This window comes from Taudactylus pleione, unplaced genomic scaffold (assembly GCF_031769625.1).
Source record: "Taudactylus pleione unplaced genomic scaffold, aTauple2 ptg000012l, whole genome shotgun sequence".
Lineage (NCBI taxonomy): Eukaryota > Metazoa > Chordata > Amphibia > Anura > Myobatrachidae > Taudactylus > Taudactylus pleione.
In genome coordinates this window covers 22,037,832-22,058,772 of record NW_028284415.1, presented here as the reverse complement: position 1 = coordinate 22,058,772, position 20,941 = coordinate 22,037,832, and the positions used below count along the sequence as shown (strand labels likewise).

The 20,941-nt window shown below is 41.3% G+C and overlaps 1 pseudogene; it reads left to right on the top strand.

Moving 5' to 3' along the window:
• Positions 1-358: 358 nt before the first annotated feature.
• Positions 359-531, top strand: LOC148542545 (U2 spliceosomal RNA; annotated as a pseudogene).
• The last annotated feature ends 20,410 nt before the right edge of the window (positions 532-20,941 follow it).

Below are 20,941 nucleotides of genomic sequence, written 5' to 3'. Positions count from 1 at the left end.
GGACAGTGGCCCCCTTCCCCCCTTTTTCACAGAGACTGATTTTTTATTGATATGTCTTTCTATTTATTCACCCTTCCCATATACCGTATGTGTCTCTTTCATTAAAAACGTCAGATCTGTGATTCCCCCTCTCCTCCACACCCATAGACCTTGTTGATTGTTGCTTTTGTTTAACTGCTGAGAGAATAGTGCAAAGCATTATGTATAGTATAGGATGTCTTGTGCTATATGTTTTGCAATGCATTATATTGTATGTTTGATTATGTTTGATAGTGTATTGGGTTTAAGCTGTGCTGCGACACAGTATACTTGTATATATGGTTTATGTATGTTTTTTGCTATCTTTATGTTAATAAAGAATGCTTTTTCAATAAAAAATCTGTTCTTATCAGTTTAATATCTGATACGCCCCCTATCTGGGGGCCATATATTAAATGGATTTTTAGAACAGGGAGATGGAAGAAGAGCTTGCTCTGTCCACTCCACGCATTGACCTGGTACTGCATTACTTCCAGGACCAGTGATCCTTTCCTATTCTGTCATGACTCTCTTTCTTTTGTCCAGATGTAACAAACTACTGTTTTGTCCGTGTCTATACGTCATGCAATCAAATGTGAATACCACATGCTGCTGCACCACTCACCTGCCTGTACTTATTAACACTTCATTTGGTTCATGTAAGTGACCACTGATCATAAACAAGATCTGTTTCTTTGGTATTGTCTGTTGGTCTCCATTTAGGCCTATTTCTGCAGCTGAAATACACTGTATATGTCTCCTGTGGAGATGCAGAGAAATTGGTAAATTAATTGGACAATGAACGTATACTATGGTTTGAGCCCTGATTATCCACGCCACCCACACAACGCCACATTAGGTTTATTTCCCTCCTCCTTTGCATCTCTTTTTCACTTTTTGCACCATTGCAATGTCAACCACAGGGAGAGATTGAACTTTTGCACTCCTGAATTGCCCATCTTTTCATTCGGAAAACTTGGATATTTTACAAACTTTGTCCTACATATAGAAATTTGGCAGACTATGTTCACATGAATCATTTCATAGTTGCAGTCATTTTGTCAAGCAATTTTTTTTTCAATAAATTGTTTTGTTAGGGGCTTGAATTTCCCTCTCTCAGGATAATGCAACCACCAGGAAGCATTCTTTTTCCCAATTTGCAAGGACAATCAATGGTAGAAAGCATCTCGTGGTCTGTGTCTCCCTCCAATGGACCTCAGCAAGCAAGTGCAATACTTGTAAACATCAGAACACAATGACATCAGAGTAGAATGTTGGTTGAAAATTTAGAATGTATCAACATTCTGTTGCCCTTGACCATCCATGGCAAATCTTCCTGAACATTCCGTAGAGACTGAACATTCCGAGAAAGGTTTCTTAGCATTTCAATGAATGTTTCACACTGTTTAATTACCTACAGGGACACGGCACGAAGAAAGCAAGACCACAAGCCATCTTGTGGGTGTGGCAGAGGCTTTCAGGAGGCGGTGCCGATGCAAATCATGCAGCTAGCAAGAGAGTATGGGAAAGAAAACCAGAGTCTAAATCGATGCTAAAAGAAAGTCGTGCAAAAAAAAAAAATCTGGGGCTTGCTGTGGGTCAGTCAATGCAGTAGCTAGAAGCACCTTGGACAGGGCAGCAAGCAATAGGAGGGAGGCGGGCTACTCAAGAGTTTATGGGTGGGTACTGTAGCTTTCTCCTTGATTGAGTGAGTTTGGTCTGAACGAAGCGCGTCCATAATGGGTTACCGCTTCTCGGCGATAGATCAAGTGCAGAGTTTTCTGTGCTTGGGCTGCTGGAAGATTTGGGGTACCTCGGCTGGGGTCCCTGGGCTATAGGGAAGGCAATCTGTGGATGCTGCTTTGGGGTTCTGGTAGACTGCCAGAATGTCAGGAGTAAAGAATACTTTCAGGTTCCACTTCGACTACAGCACAACTGGCCAGAGGAGGACCCTGTGACATGCCTGGTTCAAGATTCTTGTTGCTTTGTGGGATGTTACAAAGGATGATGTGTACTGCATTCAGGAGTTTCTATTTGCCGGGACCTATGACATCACCTTTTATACAGCCCATGCCTGCCTTACATGCAACGAACTGGTAAGAGCACAGCTAAATGAGCCCTTTATGAAAACATTCAGATTCTGCCTGTTTATGGGGTCTGAAAGGCCACTAATTGTACATATGTATGATCCTTTTGTGAAGCCAGACCAAATAAAAGCTTTCCTTTTGAGATATTGCTCCTCTGTCCGTGGGGTACACGCCTACTGAATTATGTGGGCATCTTTAATGGTAAGACAAAATTTTGGGTGAGACTCCGTCTAGACCCTGATGGGATTGGGGGTGTGATGCATCCCCTGCTACCTTTTCTATTGGTGGGGCTAAAGGATATCTTTTTTACCCAGAGCAGCCCTATTACTGCAGAAACTGCTTTAAATTTGGTCACACTAAAGATTTGTGTATGGTGGGGAAATGTTGCAGGAACTGTGGCAAACCAGGACATGAGGCTGCAATTTGTCCCCAAGGAAAGAAGTGTGATCTGTGTGGAGAGGCTGGTCATTTAATGAGGAATTGCCCTATTTATGGTTCTGGTGCTTGTGCTGATGAAGACAATGTACAGCAGCAGGATATGCAGCCTGTTTCATCTGCAAAGGCTGCTCTAGCTGCTAGCTTAAAAATGGTGGCTTTGGATGAGAAGGAAAGTTTGCGGTCTACATCATATTGTGAAGAGTGTTCTGGAGGAGCTGGCTAATGTACAGATAAGTGACGTCATCTACTGTATCCAGGACTTTCCGAATCAGGGGTTGTAGGATGTCAGTTTTGTTTCTGGACAGGAATGATTTAAACTGTTAAGTGTTAAAGATTTGGATTCAATCATGGAAGGCATTCCTGGTTTTCCCTTATTTACAGGTCAAGTAGTACCAATTACTGTTCATGCATATAACCGGTTCATGAATTTTTCCTTAATTAAATCCTTTTTGTTGAGGTATTGCATGCAGTTCAGTAAGAGGAGAGTCTTTGCATAATTCCTTTGGGATTTTTAATGGTGTAATTAAATACTGGTGCAAGTTGATAAAAGATGGTAGAAGTCTTGGGGGAGTTTTGCATTCTCCAGCTAACTTCACCATAGGGGGGGAGAGGGGTTTCCTTTTTTACTCCAAACAGCCAAGATATTGTCTTAAGTGTTTTGAGCATGGCCACATAAAGGAGTGTCATAAAGGTCAAACATGCAGAAATTGCAAGAAAAGTGGGCATGAAGCTAATAGGTGCCCTGAAGATCGTTCAAGTGATTTATGTGGTGAACCCGGACATGCTTGGAAAAACTGTCCTGCATTTACAAAACAGCGTCAAGAAGGCGCTCTATATATATTGTGCGAGAAGAGGAATGGGAAGAAAGAGAAGCAGCATGTAAAGCTGCTAAAGAGAAGAGGGACCAGGGTGAGGCAGCTGCTGGCGGGAACTGCAATGAGTGAAGTGTCTGTAATTAGACTGTGAGACAACAAGAGGTGGCACAGGAGCCAATCTCCATGCTGGGATATGAGAGTGCAGACTGTGATGATGCCACAGGAGACTGAAAAGAATGTTGTCTGTGTAGTGTTACAGTAAGTTGTTGCATCAGGAGCTGTTACGGATGGTGTGGAACAGCTTAAAGAGTATGCAGTCAGTGCCAGTGAGCAAGGTATTGGCAATATAAGTGAATTTGAAAGTTCATATGAAAGTCCTGGTCCTGCATCTATGTTAGTGGAAAGAATGGAGTCAGATGTAGAGAGTACAGTATCTGATGTACAAAGTGAACCTGTACTCATCAAGAAAGCAGCACAGGAGTAAAGATCGGCAAAGAAACCCAGGATAGAAGGGGTTAATACCACCCTCTCCTGCAGTAGGAAAGTCCTAGGATGACAGAAAACATGGACAGCTCCTCAGATTATGTAGGTCTGGACTAATTTTTTTCATCAGAAATAAAAATTGCTAAACTGGCAGGACAGGAAGATTACTCAGATATTGGGTGATATCAGAAGAGAGTAGAATGTGTTTTTTTTTCTCTTGTTTTTTGCTCTAAAAGTATCCAAGGCTGACTAATGTGGATACTTTGTCTTTAATGAATGTCTTCTAATATTGGCAACAATAGTCTAAAAGTTGCTACAGTTAATGTTAGGTTAATTTCCAGCAAACCAAGGCGTGCTGCAGTGTTGGATGATTTAAAAAATAAAGGGGCAGATATCTTGTGTTGGGAATGTGGGATATCAAAGCCAATACAAAAAAGATGGATGGGATAAGGGTGACTGTATTTGGTCAGGGTCTGTTGAAAATAAAAATGATGGTGTAGGAACATTGATAAATATTAGGGAGGTGTTTATAGATAGTTACACTGTGGTAGAAGTAGGTAGATGAATTTCAAGTGTTTTGGTGTATAGAGGGTGGAAATTTAGGGTGATGTGTGTGTATATGCATATGCATGTAAAAAAGAGAGGAGAAAGTTATTTGAAAATATGAAGTTGTATATGCCTGGAAGAATTCCCATAATTTTGGCAGGTGATTTTAATTGTATAATTGAGAAAGCTGGGAGAATGGGTGGTGGAATGGGAGGAAATGATGTAACCGGTAATATAGTGAATCAAATTATTATGGATTTTTCTCTTATAGATGTGGCTGTGCAGTGTACGGGGAGACTACCACTGCCAACTTATAAATTGGACAGATGGGTTTTACATCTCGGATTGACTATGTGTTTGTTTCAAGGGAGATTGCATGTGTGAATCAGGTAAGTGTGGTATATTCAGATCATGGGTATATAATAGCTGAACTACAAGATAAGAAAGAAGATGTGAGAGGAAAAGGTATGTGGAAACATAGGCCCTCATTCAGAGCCGCTCGTAAGCGGTCGTACGCTCGTAGTCATCCGATGTTGTTAAACCACGCATGCGTCGGTGTAACAGTGCGCATGTGCATACGGCTGATTGTGATAATTTTTTCAGACGTTCGTCGAATAGCGAACAGGAAGTGACATGTCAAATGTGATTGACAGAACTGTCCGTTTTGGGGCGGTGACGGGGGTGGAGATGGGAAAACGCAGGGTTGTCGAGGCGTTTTTTGGGCGTACATAAATTATCTGATGTGAACGGCCAATGTGAACGGAACAAGTGTTACGTCACTGTCTGATCCACTTTCCATTAAAACTGCTCGCTCAGCTTGTGGTCTGGTATTCTCTACCGCAATGACGATGGTCTCTTCGTTCTTCCCGAGGCTCATCGATTGTTTTCCGATTTATCAATTGAGGCCTCAAAAACAATCAGTTTTGAATTGCAAAAATGCTTGTAAGGTTAGCCAATAGCCTTTTTTTAGTAGCAAAAAAACGTACGCAGGTGAACTACTCAGCTGCTAATTTCTGGGTTAGACAGGTGAACTACTCAGCTGCTAATTTCTGGGTTAGACAATCAATTAGCTTACAAATTTATTTTACATTTGCGCGTTTTTGCCAAATTTGTTTTTTTTTTTTTTTAGGGCAACAGTCTTGTACGCATGTTTGTTGTTTTTCTAAATTTTTTAGGGGCCAAGAAAACAATCGTCCTTTTGTTTTTTGCTAAGTGTTAATTAAAACTCATAAATTGTTTTTAACCCTTGGTTTTTTATTCAAAAATAATGTTTAGATTTCCGTTGTATTGTTTGTAATGTTGTTTGCGGGATTACCTTTTAACCAGTTTTTGAATAAATTAACAATAGAATTGTGCAGATTTTCAACATTATTTTATTTTTTTTATTTATTTTTTTTTAAATTTTGGGGAAATAATAAAAACTTGATAACGTAAAAACAAATGATTTTAGAAACACGCAAACAAAATAAGTGGCATTTGAAATCCACAAACAAACACAATTAATAAAAAATTCATAAGAAAGGAGAGGGAGGTTTTGGGCATTAAGGAATATGGGGCAAACACTGAGAAGGATTGTGGGAAAATTAGCCAGTGCTGTCATCGCCGTTTGGCCGGGGTAGGGAGGGAGCCTGAACGGGTCCGGGATGTCCTTCTGCTGGCCTGGCCAGATGCTGTGGCCTCTGGACTAGGCATAGGGCTAGGCACATTTGGAGGGATGGCTGTTGTTGTGCCAGAGGTGGAGGGTCCTGATTATCTGACAGGAAGGGAGGCCGGCTCCAACATGTGCTGGTGAACGAACTGCTCCAGAGCATTGCTATTCGCACGTTGGCCCCAGTATTTTCCGCCAGGGCCTTAGCAATGGTCACGTTGGCCGCAGCACTTTGCTCAAGGGCGTCCGCCACCCGTAGCAGATTGGCGTCCATCCTTAGCAGAATCTCGGTCTGCTAATCCGTTTTAATATTGAGATCAGTGAGGTCCACTGCCTGCGAGGGGGAATGCTCTGGACTGTCTGCCACAGGGTCCCCAGCCGGATCTACTGCTTCCTCCCCTGCAGAGCCAGCAGAAATTCTGCGGCCAAAGCTCCCCTCTGGAGCAGACTCATCCGCCTATGTCTCTGTGAGAAAAAAAGAGAAAAGCGTAACATTATAATCTAGATATTGTCCCAAACACATTTCTGAGTTGTTAACATTACAACATTTACCTGGGGCAACATGAGGAGCCGCAAAGTCTGGCATGTCGGTATCCATGTTCGACACGCCAAACACCACCTCATCCTGCACACACCCCTGGGCCATCTCCTTCAAATCTGCAAGCTCCAGTGACACAGGGGTGGGACCCCACCTGTCCCCTCTGCATGCCTAGCCCTATCAGCCAGTTTTTGCTTAAGACGATATTTGAAGTCGCTCCATCTGTGGGGTAAAAAGTTGGCATTATTCCGGCAGTATTTGGACCTGTAAACACTTTTTACTAAAATTTAGTTTTTACGTACCGGCGTTTGACCTCCCGGGTTGAACGTTCAAAATCACCCACCCTATTGACACCACTGGCTATGTCATCCCACATTTTCCATTTCTGGCTTGCACCCATATTCCTTGCTGCCTGTGGCAGGTTGTCATTGCACATTTGCACCAAAGCCTCCATCTCTTTTCTTGTGAATTGTGGCTGCCTTTTTTTTTTTTGTTTAGTTGGCCTACTAGGCACAGCAGCCTCTTCCATGGCATCAACACCTTTTTTTAAAATGGGATTAAAATTTATAATGTAAAATGTTCCCAAAATTATTGTTAAACATAATCCTTTTGCCCAAAAAAGAGAAATACTTACCTGGCGCCTCTTGGCCACTGCTTTGCTGCTCTGTAGTCATTTTGGACTTTCAGGTCGCACTACAGCAGACCGATTTGGCTTTTCAGTGACGTTTTTATACATGCGTCAGCATTATTCGGCCGCATCATTGACTGTGCGCTCCTATTGTCCGTCCTTAATTTGAGCAGGAAAATAAAGACTATTTATGGCTTGGTGTGCCTGGAGTCGATGTGGCATGTTGTTTGTTGGAGGTTTGGCGTTGGAGTGGTTTTGAGGCTTAGTGAGTAGGTGGACATATTCAGAGCGATATTTTGTTTTTTTTCTAGCTTCTTTCTTTTCCATTGGTTATTTTTTTTATTGTTTGGCTATTTTTTTGTGATTTTTTGAGTAAGTATTTTAAAAAACCACCGTAAAAAATAATAGTAAATAGTTTACAAATGTTTGTAATATTTTTTTTTTTGGTTTACAGTTAGTTTGGCATTGCCCCAGTGAAGTTTTTGAACTTTGGAATATTTGTCTGTTTTTGGTAAGTGTTTTTGTTTTCATGATTTTACAAATTAGATGTGTTGTTCTTAGCATATGTTTCGCAAAGTAATGTTGTTTATTTTCTGGGAACAATCATGTCTTACCACTAAATGTAGCGTACTATTTAGCTCACTAATGTGTCTTGATTTAACTGTAAAAGTAGCATACTATTTAGCTCACTAATGTGTCTTGATTTAACTGTAAAAGTAGCGTACTATTTAGCGCACTAACGTGTCTTGATTTAACTGTAAAATTAGCATACTATTTAGCGCACTAACGTGTCTTGATTTAACTGTAAAAGTAGCGTACTATTTACCGCACTAATGTGTCTTGATTTAACTGTAAAAGTAGCGTACTATTTACCGCACTAATGTGTCTTGATTTAACTGTAAAAGTAGCGTACTATTTAGCGCACTAATGTGTCTTGATTTAACTGTAAAAGTAGCGTACTATTTAACGCACTAATGTGTCTTGATTTAACTGTAAAAGTAGCGTACTATTTAGCGAACTAATGTGTCTTGATTTAACTGTAAAAGTAGCGTACTATTTAGCGAACTAATGTGTCTTGATTTAACTGTAAAAGTAGCGTACTATTTTGCGCAGTAATGTTTTTAGAATTTTTCATTGTAAAATCATCTCTTACCACTAAATGTAGCGTACTATTTTCTTCACTAATGTGTGCTCCCTTCTCTATTTTTTCACCAAAAAAATTTGTTTACAATCCTATTTTTTTTAAATTAATCTAAAACATATTTTCTACTTTGGAAATGTAGGTTGTTCTGCACATGACATGGCCCAGGCCTGTAAGCATCTTTGGATTTCTTAGAAAAGATAAGTATATTTTTCTTAACACATTTGTCTAAAACAATAACTACCTGGCTTACCATTTCAGGTTGATGTTGGTCGTATTATATTGGCCATAGTTCCCGAACCCGACCAACCTCAACTTCGTCCCAGGCGTAGGCCTCGTAGGCGTGCAAGGCCCCAGATATATATAACACGTGTCAATGATGAGGTATTGAGGCAATACCGTCTGCCGCCCCAAATCATCATAGACACTCTCTCATTAATATAGTGATCTTGAACGGCAAATTGACAGTCCTACAGCAATACCACCACTTACTCAATTAATGTCGGTTACATTTTCGTGCCTCAGGATCCTTTCAAACCACTGTGGGAATAGTTGCGGGAATATCCCAATCCTCCTTTTCAAGGATCCTGAGGGCAGTGATGGAGGCCCTTTTTAAACACCTCCATCATTTTATTAAAATGCCATTGGATATGGGTACCCTTAATGTGGCGAAGGCAAATTTTTACCAAATAGCTGGCTTCCCACACATCATAGGGGTTGTGGATGGCACTCACATACCACTTCAGCCTCCAGCAAGGCTATATTTAGGAACCCAAAGCACTTTCATTCACTGAATGTAATGGTGGTATGTGATGCCTCCCTCCAGATCCTGTCCCTGAATGCCAAATTCCCCGGCAGTGCACATGATTCCTTCGTCATCCGGCAATCAGGGATTTGGCACAAATTAGACAACCTACAAGCTGGTGATGCGTGGCTTCTGGGTAAGTTGACACCTTCTGTTGAAACCAATGCAAAGCTTGTTACACAATGGTCCTGATGTTTGTTTTCGTTTTTTCACAGGAGACAGTGGTTACCCTTGCACGCCCTGGCTGCTCACTCCTTATTTGGTTCCCACACCAGGGCCACAAAGCGAGTATAATTCCGCACTTACAGCCACCAGGCAGGTGGTGGAGCGCTGTATCGGCCTTTTAAGAGGCCGATTCAGATGCCTCCACCGCTCTGGTGGCGAGCTCATGTATTTGCCGGCTATGGTTTCGAAAATTGTGGTCCTGTGTGGGATATTTCACAACATCACCATAAGGAGTGGTGTCCCAATGCAGCCAGAGGATGCCTTGCCTGAGGATGGCCCCCCGAGGTTGGTCGGAGGTCAGTATATGGGAGGGCCATACACGATGACATTGTGGCCAGATTTTTTAGGTAATTATTTACCCAAATTAAGTTAATTGACACAATGTAGACATTATACATATGAAAATTGTCTTCCGCACTCTCTCATCAGTCTGCCTCTTGTACCTACCCTGCAATGTCATTTTGATATCAGGGGAATGACAATTTGTGCACACTGACAGCAGAAGTGCCCTTTTGCTTCCTTACTACCAGCTGCCAAACCCCGTTCTCTCATCCCGTGTCCTCTGGTTACATGACACAGTGACAGCAGAAACGGGGGAGACAAATGTCTGGGCCCCTTTTTAGAACAACTTTCAGGAGCGCATATACTTCTGTATAAAACGTCAACTTATAATTACTGCATGCAACTTATTTCCCAATTTAGGTGACACAGTGATTATAAGACATGTACTTTGAGTATCATGTTTTAAAGTTCATTTTGCATGCTTCCGATGATCCATAGACTTCGCCTATTAACATTACGTAGGTGCTGTTTAATAACATGATCTTTTTTTCAACAGATTATATATAACAAACTTCTGTTGATGCCTGTGTCAGAATTATATGTAGTAATTTACACCATTACCTTGGGTACAGTGATTCTTCTCATGCCTGTCTATGTGAACAATTGTTTGGTGATTTGTTATGCTCACTTAGGTGAGCAAAAGTTTGGCTGTATGTAACATTAGGAAATCTCTTCCTAGTTACATACTTAATTTTGACAATTCAGTCGATTGACCTTCTAATACCTTATTATTATTCGCCTGCGGTTAAGCTTATTTCAGCTTAGCTCATTTTCACATCATTTATCAGTGCTATATGCACAATTTGTTCCACCTATCTGAGTGATATTGTGGACGAAATACACTATATATTCTTTTGTGTTGTATGTTGTATGTCATGTACTGTTGATTATTTACTATTTTATATTTAATTATATTAAAAGTTAAGTTTTAGTATCACTAGTTTTACTACTGATACAATAATTGAGTGCCCCCAACACAGAGTCTTCTTTTCTGTCTCTACATACCTACATACTGTGTATCCTTCTGACTCAGGGGAGCACCGCCAACTCAAAAATCCACATCTTCCTCATCATTGAATACCATTAATACTATATAAGTTGGTCCAATAGAGATATATACCACTCCATCCTATGGGTGTAGTTTGTATACACCCAGGAGGTCTATTATACTACCCCTTTTTTCTGTTTTTTCCTGTGCGGGCTCCAAAAATATATTTTTTTGTACAATGTAGACATGTAAGATTTTAATGTTCAATTTTAATTTTTTTTTCTTTTATTCCATAAAATTACCCTAAAAAATGATGCCTAGTACCTGATCCCAAAAACTGACTTCATGTGGACACATTGGATATAACTTCGGGAACAATGATTTCTTCGCCTCATTTGTGGAATCATGTTGGCATGCTACTTCTTCAAACAGTTCCTGATTGTTGTTTTACTTTTGTTGTTTTGGGTGTGTTTTGGGTTTTTGTGTGTTTTCATTGTGTGGTTTGATTGTGACAAATCACTTGGTGTTTATTATTTGTGTGCATTAAACTTTTTTTTACCGTTAAACAAACATTTCCTGGGTAAATTATAAGAAAGTGTAACCTGGTCCAAAAAAGGCAAACTTGCTTTATGTCTAATCCTGTAATGTGTTAAATTGTAATCTTTTTGACCCTGCTTTGTCGCTAAAAACAAACACCAAAGGTATTATGGTGAATCAGTCTGTTTGCCAATGTAGGCCTAAGCAGGTTTGGTTTAATTTTTACGTTACCCCCAAAAAAGAACACACTATTGTTGCTGTTAATTCTACAACCCTATTGGTATTGTTAGGTGTTTAATGTGCCAGCTTACATACTTACTTGAGCTTTCTACAATCCAATTTTCATTACTTAAAACATCATGGTAAAATAGTAGACTTATGTAAGGTTCCACAATCTAAGATTTTCAGACAAGGAATGAGACTTAAATAAATCAAATTTTTTTTTTTTTGGTAAAACAAAAATATTTGTGGCGAAGGAGCGCCAACAGGTGATCCAAGACCACTAGCATGCCAACTACATGGCCCCTCAAGCTCTGCAAGCTGGCATACATTTCTTCGTTCCGCCTCAGGTCCTCTGAGGGTTTAAAAAAAATGTGGGGATTGCTAAAATGACACCTTAATTTATATGTTACCAAACTACTTAAAAATCAGACTACCAAAAAACGAGGATAAAAACATCTACAAAACAAAAGTAATGCAAAACGCAAAGATTGTTGTAAAAAAGATAAAAAAAATTTGACATAAAAAATCAAAACAAAATAGGGACAACTACGCAAAAATACTACATTTGTTGTTACCGTGAACAAGAAAGACACAAGTATGAGTGTTTGGACATGTGTCATATGTGTAAGGGGAAAACATCCTAGACATTGTTTCACCGAGATATATATCCAAAACATTAGAACTACGTTACAATTTTGAACTGCACAGGCAAAAGGACATAACCCAAAAATCAAAAAATGCCAAAGCAACCATAGTTTAAAAGGGAAACATACTGGGCCTAATGCTGCCTGGGCCAGGTGCCCCGAAATCGTCCTCCTCAGAGGTGGGCCAGTGCTGCACGGTGAGGAGGGGTGATTTGGGAAGACGTTGAGGGTGAGGAAAAGAGAGGGGGGGTGGAGGGGAGGGTGAGGAAAAGAGGGGGGGTGGAGGGGAGGGTGAAGTTGGAGGGATGGGAGTGTGAGGAGAGGGAAGGGCCTCACGGTCTGCAAGGTCTGGGGTGGAGGGGGAATTTGGGGAAAAGTGGGGAGAGGATGTTTGGGTGGGAGTGGGAGAGAGGGGACGAGCCCGACGTCGGTGACGTTGGAGACGTCGGTGACGTTGGAGACGTCGTAGTCTGCGCTCAGCCCCTAAATGATGTTGAAAAATTTATATTATTACATATTTTACATTTTGATTCCAAAATTTACACACAAAAAAAAAAAAAACAGGGCTATAGGGGAAACATGCACACGCAGGTATGTCCAAAATAAAGAAACAGGGCTATACGGGAACCATGCACATGCAGGTATGCCCAAAATAAAGAAACAGGGCTATACGGGAAACATGCACACGCAGGTATGTCCAAAATAAAGAAACAGGGCTATACGGGAAACATGCACACGCAGGTATGCTTACATTTTTTAAAAAACACTTACTTTCCATGATTTGCTGACGCAAATTGTCCAACAGGCGTGGGGATAGGCGCCGGAGATCGGACCACCGCTTTTCCAACTGTCCGATATTTCAGCGGTATCCGATCCTACGCAGGCGGCGCCGCCGCACCATCACATCAGTGAGGACCAGGAGTTCTCTGCGGCAAAAAGCTGCGGCTTTCATGATGGCAATGATTTTTTTTACACCAAACAGTTTTAATAAAGGTCCTAGAAAAAATTTGATTGGCTAATGTACTTTGTAAATTAACAGAAAGCATTCTATTGGTTATTGTATGAGTCATGTGACCTACACCCTCACAAATATAATGTGAGTTATGATAGGCTTGATGCAGTGACATGCGTAAGCTAATTTAAATATTAATAAAAAAGATGAAAAATATTCATATAAAAAAACGCAAAATAGTAGCATTCAACTTTTAATTTTGAACAACCATCCCCTTGGTCCAACCGTACGTATTCTGCGGAATCAATGACACACACTAACAATAATAAAGTTTATTGACATTGAGAACGTTCGCTAGCTAGAGGAGGGGTTGGGAGACTATGGGGCGGAAGATTAGCTGCGAGCGAACATACGAGCGAGCGCTTGATTTTACATTTTTACGCTCATACGCCGAATGGCCACTTGCGTCCGGGTCTGAATCAGGCCCATAATGTAAGTATACTTGAGGATGTGAAAATGAGAATGGAATTTATTGATAAATATGCAGAATGGAATAGAGTGAAGAAAGAATTTGTGAATGTTTTTGAATGGTGGGATTGGTTGAAAAAGAATGAAGAGGTTTTTTTTTTTCAGAAAACATGGATATAAGAAAGCAGTGAGGAAGCATGTGCAAGATTGAATTTGTTATATAGAATGAGTGAACGTGGTGTAAATGTGGAAATATTATAAAAGAGGAGTAAAATTAATAAGATGTTGCATGAAAGGGATAAAAAATAATTTTTAGTGCTAAAATAGAACACAGAGAAAGATGAAAAATGTACTCAGTTATTTTTTAAGAAAGTATGTAATGTAAGGAAAGATATGGATGTGATAAAGGGAGAAAATGGGGGTGTTTGTGAAGGAGATAAAATTTATAGAGGATGTGATAACATTTTATGGTAGGTTGTATGAAAGAAGGATGGGTGAGGTTAATATGGAGGATGAGGTACTGAGTGTGGTGCAAGATAAAGTGAGTCAGGAGGATCTGTGTGCTTTCATGGATGATATTGGTGAGGATGAGGTGAAAGGTGTGGTGTTGAATGGGAATAAAAATAAAACACCAGGTCAAGACGGATTGCCGGTGGAATTATATTGTAAATATTGGGGTATTGTTGGTGCAGATCTGGTGGAAGTATGTAAGTGTATGTGGGAAAGTGGTAAGATTGGTAAATCTGTGTGATGGTATAATTGTTTTGATGCATAAAAAGGGTGATAGGAAAAAGTTGGGCAACTGGAGGCCAATAAGCTTGTTAAATGCAGATTATAAAATATATGCAAAAATATTGGCAAATCGTGAGAGTTGTGTGGTTGGACAAGTAGTGAATGAAGATCAAGTATGTGCAGTGTCAGGTTGAAGAATGAGTGCTAATTAGATGTTGGTAAGAGATATCTTCGGCGATCCTATAGGGCTGTGTGGGTTTGAGTCTGGATTTTGAAAAAGTGTATGATAGGGTTGCACATGATTTTATGTTTAAGGTGTTGGTTAAAATGGGGTTCCAGGGTGACTGTGAGAAGAGTGAGAAGTTTGTATGCGAAAGTAGTAAGTAGAATTTTGGTGAATGGGCATGTAAATGAAGAAATTATGGTTGAAAGTGGTGTAAGACAAGGATGTCCAATGTCTCCTTTTCTGTTTATATGTTATTGAACCGTTGTTACAAATGATTAGGTGTGATAAGGTTGCAAGGGGTGTGATGATACATGTGTTAAAGTGTTGTGATATATGGATGATGTGGTTGTAGTATGTCAGAATCAAGCTGCATTAAATCGGGTAAATTATTATGTGGTTTCTTTTGTAGTGCATCAGCATTTAAGATAAACTGGGATAAAAGTAAATTTAAAGTGTTTGTGTGGAAATGGATGAGGTTAAAAGGGAGGAGGGTGGGCTGAACATTTTGGGTATTGTTTAATATGAAAAATTAACAGGGCATGAGAGTTAGAAAGAATGTGAAAATAACATTGTAAGAAAGTTAAATTTTTGGAGGTTGAGGGATTTAACTATGACTGGGAAAGTTTTGATTGTCAAAAATGTGATTTTATCAATGTTATGGTTTGTTGCTTGTGTGTTCCCTCTCCCATATGGTTGTTTTAGGAAGATTGTGAGATTATTGTTTTTGTTTCTTTGGGGATGTAAAATGGAGAGATTGAGACGTTCAGATGTGGTTAAAAAAAGAGAATGGTGGGATACATTTTCCAGATTTTGAAAGCTTTATTGGTATAAATTATGTAGCATTAGTGGCAAAATTAGTTGATGGGAAATCAAAGGCGGCATGTATGTCAAGATATATGTCAGGGTGGATAAAAAAGTCTTTGTGTGTGCCAAAGGCCTTCAGTTGTCCAACTTGGTATGTGGAGAGAAATTTGTAAGGAATAATGATTTAACAGGAATAAATGAAAGATTTTGCGAATAAGAGGAAGATAATGAAGGTTTTGATTGATAGAGAAACAGTATGTAATATAGAATATTTGAGGACAAAAGAGGCTGTAGAGGTGTGGAAAAAAATTGGAACAAATGGGATGTCAAAATCGACAGAAAGATGTGGTATGGATGACAATGCATGGAATTTTGCTTGTGAGTGGTGCAAAAGAAAAGAGATTTGACAAGAATAGAAGGTTGTCCAAGAGTTGATTGTGGTGATAATGAGACTGTGGTTGCATGTAGTGTGGGGAAGTAAGTTTGCTAGGAAAGTGTGGAAGGGGATGAATGGATTATGTGAGTAATTATGAGGAATAAAAGTACTGTCATTGAGGTTGGATATGTTTGGTTTAGGAGCAAAAGGAAAGGTGAAAGAGATTGATGTGGCTGTTGATGACATGTATGATGGAAGTGTTGTGGGACAATAGAAATATGTATTTGTTTAAAAAAGAAGATAGAAGTGTGAGTGATTTTATGAGATTAGTATTGGGTAAATTGTATATATGTTATTTGGTGGATAAGAGAGGCAGTGATAGTTTTGATGTGGAAGGTGAAAAAATGGATGCATGTGCTTAATCTTGGGTGCTATGGGTTGAGGGTATATTAAAACACGGTGTAAAAGGGATTAAAAATGTGATGGTGGGTGTTGGGTTTGTCAATGGGTATGGTTTTGTTTGTTTACATTTTATAAAAAAAGTTATGAAATAGTTTAAAAAAAAAAAAAAAAATAGCAAAACCAGTATGATGATTGGAAAAGCTTTTAAGAGGATAAAAAGGGAAAGCTTTTTTTAAACCTGATGGTTTTAAAAAGAAAAATCTGTTCTTTCACTGACAGTGCTGCTACTTGCTTCTTGGACCGCAAACTGTCCTTATAAGGATTAGCTATAACATCTACTGGCCGAGAAGCTGAAAGACTGCAAAGAAGGACTTCACATGAAGAGGGAGAAGCTCTACAGCGACCTTCCAAGTGAAAGACTTATTCTGCTCTGCCCTCTGAAGAAGCGACCTCCTTCCGTCCAAGACCAGCCTGCCCAGACCCTCCTCCAGACCCTCTTCACAGTCTGCAGGGAGAAGCTTGAATGATGGCCTCAGCTACTCCAGCCCTGGTGCCGGCCCCAGCTCCCACTCCAGCCACTTCTGCTATCAAGAAGGGAAAGAAATAGACGAAGACGGCCGATGCTCTGCCTGACTCTGCCCCTTCTACCTCCACTGCCCCACCAGCAGCAGCACCAGGTGAGCCAACAAAGGTCCCCCATCCCCCCCAAGGGTAACCCAGCCCTGGAACCGTGGATGAGGCAGACTGTGGTGATGAAGCTGAAGGAGGTGGATGGAAAGATACCGGACATAATGACGAAGACCTTCGGCAAGAAGATGGTCCACGAGCAGGGGTTCTTGCGGCTAAAACCCTCAGCATTCAGAACTACCTGAAGGGGATCTTCTATGTGACCTTTGCTTCCATTGCCATCTGCAACAGGTACTGGGAAGCGGTGAAAGCGCTGAGGCCTGAATCCCCTTTCTCTTGCTTTGTGGGCAACTGCCCTATTCAAAGAGAGGAGAGGCAGGTGACTGTTTCAATGCGGAACCCACATACACCTGACAAGGACATCGCTACCTTTTTGAGTCATTTCTGCACGGTGTTCAAGTACCCCTCCAAGATCCTAGATGGGAACGGCTTCTGGACAGGTAAGTGGGCTGTCATTGTCAAGCTGGATAAGGACAGAACAAACCCGGATGGCATCAGGCACCTGTGGCAGGACTCCTCCACTACCCCTACCAGCCATGGGACTGCAAGAACTGCGGTGGGAAGGATCATATCGGAAGAGAATGCAACATCACAGCCTGTAAGAAGTGTCGATTTGCAGGTCGCGATACCAAGGACTGTCCCTCGTAGATGACATGCAACCTCTGCGGAGAGGTCAACTATGACTACAGGAACTACCCTGAGAGGGCTAGAACATACACAGCAGCAGAAATAGGAAAAGGTAGAGGCATCAGGAGGGTAAGAAAACTCCCAAACCACCCCACCTCCTCCCACTGTGACAGCAACCCCCATTACCACAACTGACACGACCCCTGCTCCCTCACCCCCCCCACTCTCTGCCCCATCCTGTTCCCCCTCCCACCCTCTCTGTACCTCCCCTCTCCAAGGAAGATTTCCTCTTCCTTACGTCCTCTGCATGTGCAACACAGACAAGGAGTTAAAGGAGTTAGCCAGCCCAACTGCAGACCTCAAACCCGTCCAAGAAACTGGCGCTTGAGCTGACCCAAGACCACCTCCCACTGGCAGAGGAAATGGAAGAGATAGTGGAACACTTTGGGGAAGATGGAGAACCTGCCCCCAACACATCCAACCTGATCGACCAGCTAATAGAGAACTACATGGGGTCACCTCAACAAGGCGCCCCAGCAGCCGAGTCAGATAAAGCACAGCCTGACGGGGGCAGCATCTGATTGTACTGTAACCTAACCTTTTCTTTTTTTTTCCCCAACTAATGGTGTCTTTTTCCCTTCTTACCATTAATGTGAGTATTAAGGATAGGTTTAGAAGAGAGTCTGTGCTTACATTCGTAGCCACCCAGAAATGTGATGTGTTCATGTTGCAGGAATGCTCTATTCCTTTTTCCAAGTCCTACAGACATCTGGGCCGGTAGTGGGCCCACAGTCCATCCTACTGCTCCGGCGGGGGTGAGTGTAAGTCTGCAGGGGTCGCCATTCTTATTAGGGGGAGCGTCTTCACGCTGGATTCTGTTCAGGAGCTTGTCTGTGGCAGATTGCTTAACGTAGACGGCTCCTGGAAAGGCGAGCCCATCAGGCAAATCTGCGTGTATCGCAGAAAAAAGATTCCCTCCAGCTCACTGCAGCAATGTCAACAAAAAATACTTAAATCCTACATGATAATAGAGATTCAGAGGTATTAGTTACATACATTTGCACTCCTTCCAGAATTGATCCCTCCTCAACATCCTGGGGGCCACACAGAAAGACCCCCAAACTCAGACCAGGCAATAAACCTGATCTGAGCCAAAAGGCAGAGAAGCGATAACCCATTAAGGGGCCGGAAAAAACATGCTTCATTCAGACCAAACTCGCACAATCAAGGAGATTGCTACAGTACCCACCAACTAACTAATGAACGGCCGGCCTCCCTCCAGTTGCTTGCAGCCCTGTGCAAGGTGCTTCCAGCTACTGCATTGACTGACCCACAGCAAGGCCCAATTTTTTTGCACCACTTTATTTTAGTATAGGGTTACAAGTAGACGCACTCTGGATTTCTTTCCCATACTCTCTTGCTAGCTGCATTATTTGCATTGGCACCGCCTCTGCCACACCCACAAGATGGCTGGCGGCCTTCCTTTCTTCGTGCCGTGTCCCTGTATGTAATTATATGACCCAGAGTGGGTGCTACTGTTAGGTAGCAACAATTATTTTGGGGTGAGCGTCTGGGGGTGGGGCCCCTGGAGTTGCTCTGGCTGGGCCTTTTTCAGGGCATCACCACTTAATTCTCAAAGATATTTCTTCATCACCTTTCTATTGTAATTTTAACTCTCATTATAGTAACTTATTGATTTATCTTTACACATCTATTCTTTACACTTAATTATCAAATTTTTGCCCCTTTTCATGTGATGCCCTGGGGGTGGTCCTTGGCTGGAATTTTTTGGGGTACCTTGCTTCTTGGACGTGAACCCCTTATTGTTAGGGATGCCAGTATAGAGTAGCCTTGACGATGGCCTGGTGATTATTCATATATTTGCAAATGTATGTAACTAATACCACTGAATCTCTATTATCATGTAAGACTTAAGTATTTTTTTGTTGACATTGCTGCAGTGAGCTGAAGGGAATCTTTTTTTCTGTGGTTCAGTGTAAACCCCGCCCTTTACAAGCACCTGTGCTATGTCATTAAGCTGATATGAGCGTACACCACTTTTTGTTTGTAATCTGCGTGTATGCACATTCTGGTAAGAATGAGCCCTTGGAACTTTTCCAGACTCTGTAACTGCAGCTTGCAACCATGAGGGCGGTAGTGATGGCCGGAGACTTCAACTGCCCCATGGAGGAGGATGGTCACAGTACCTGCAACTCTGCTAAGCTAGATGTGACATCTAAACTGCTTAAAGAGATGGTACCCAAAGCATCGCTGCAGGACATGGTGGGCTCCAGGAGTACTGGCTCTGTGAACTACAGGTGGAGCCACCCCGAAGGCTCTGTGCATTCCCGCAATGACTGTGTTCATCTCTAGAACAGTAAAGCAGAATAGTTATGCCATGGTTCCCAGCTTCTTCTCTGACCACAGGGCCATTACCTTCCAAGGAACCCTGTGCATCGGATTCCCTCCCAGCCCAGACTCTTGTAAGTTGAATTGCGCACTACTGGAAAGGGAGGAGGTGCTGACTGAACTGAAAGATGCCTACATCACATGGAAAAATGATAAATGTTATTTTGAATGTATGAGTGACTGGTGGGAATATGCTAAGGCTAACATCTGCAGCTTCTTCCAGGTCAAAAGGTAGATACTGTAACAGGCGTGCGACTGAAAGAGGATGTTTTGTGTTGGGAAAAAAATGTATCAAAATACTGAAGGAGAGAGAAGTAATGTGGGAGATCGAGTGTTTGAGAATTTCTGAATGTGAATGTTTGGAAAAAGTTGGATATGAATATGATAACGAATAGACAGAAAGATTTGGTATGGATGATGATGCATGGGATATTGCCAGTTCGGGAAGTACAAAAAAAAGAGAGATCTAGTTAGAACTGATGTATGTCCAAGGAATGAATGTGGTGCACAGGAGTCAATAAGACATGTGGTATGGGATTGTGGTTTTGCAAGTGAAGTATGGATAGAGATGAAAGGAATATGTAAAGAGTTGACTGGGGTAGGTGTGTTAACCTGGAGGGTGGCTGTGTTTGCTATTGGTGTTAAAGGTAAATTGAATGAAAAGTACGTATGGATAATAAAGGCATGTATATTAAAGTCTGTATGGGATGCAATAAATAGTGTGTTTTTAAGAAGGATGATTGGGATGTAAATAAGTGTTAGAATGATATTGGCGACGATGTATTTGACATATATACAGTCAAATGGTTGTGGTGCAGTGCTCAGCCTGGTTAGTATGTGATACTAGTAATAATCTATTAGTTGAGTTACAAAGTATGAGTCCACTGTAGTGTCAAGGCAAGTGGACAGTGTAGCTGTACTATAGGGATATAACAGCTGTGTATAACTGTCCTACTGAAACACAATAATAATGGTCTAAGACAGATATGTATAAAAACAATTGTAGGGTTACTGTTAAATGTCAAACAAAAAGGAATATCCTAATACATAGGATGACATAAAACATAAAGAGGATATGGAGGAAAGTGCCAGCCAAAAGTGTGGAAAAAAGACTAAGCTTGACCCTGTGGGAAATGCAAAACCTGGGGTGGCT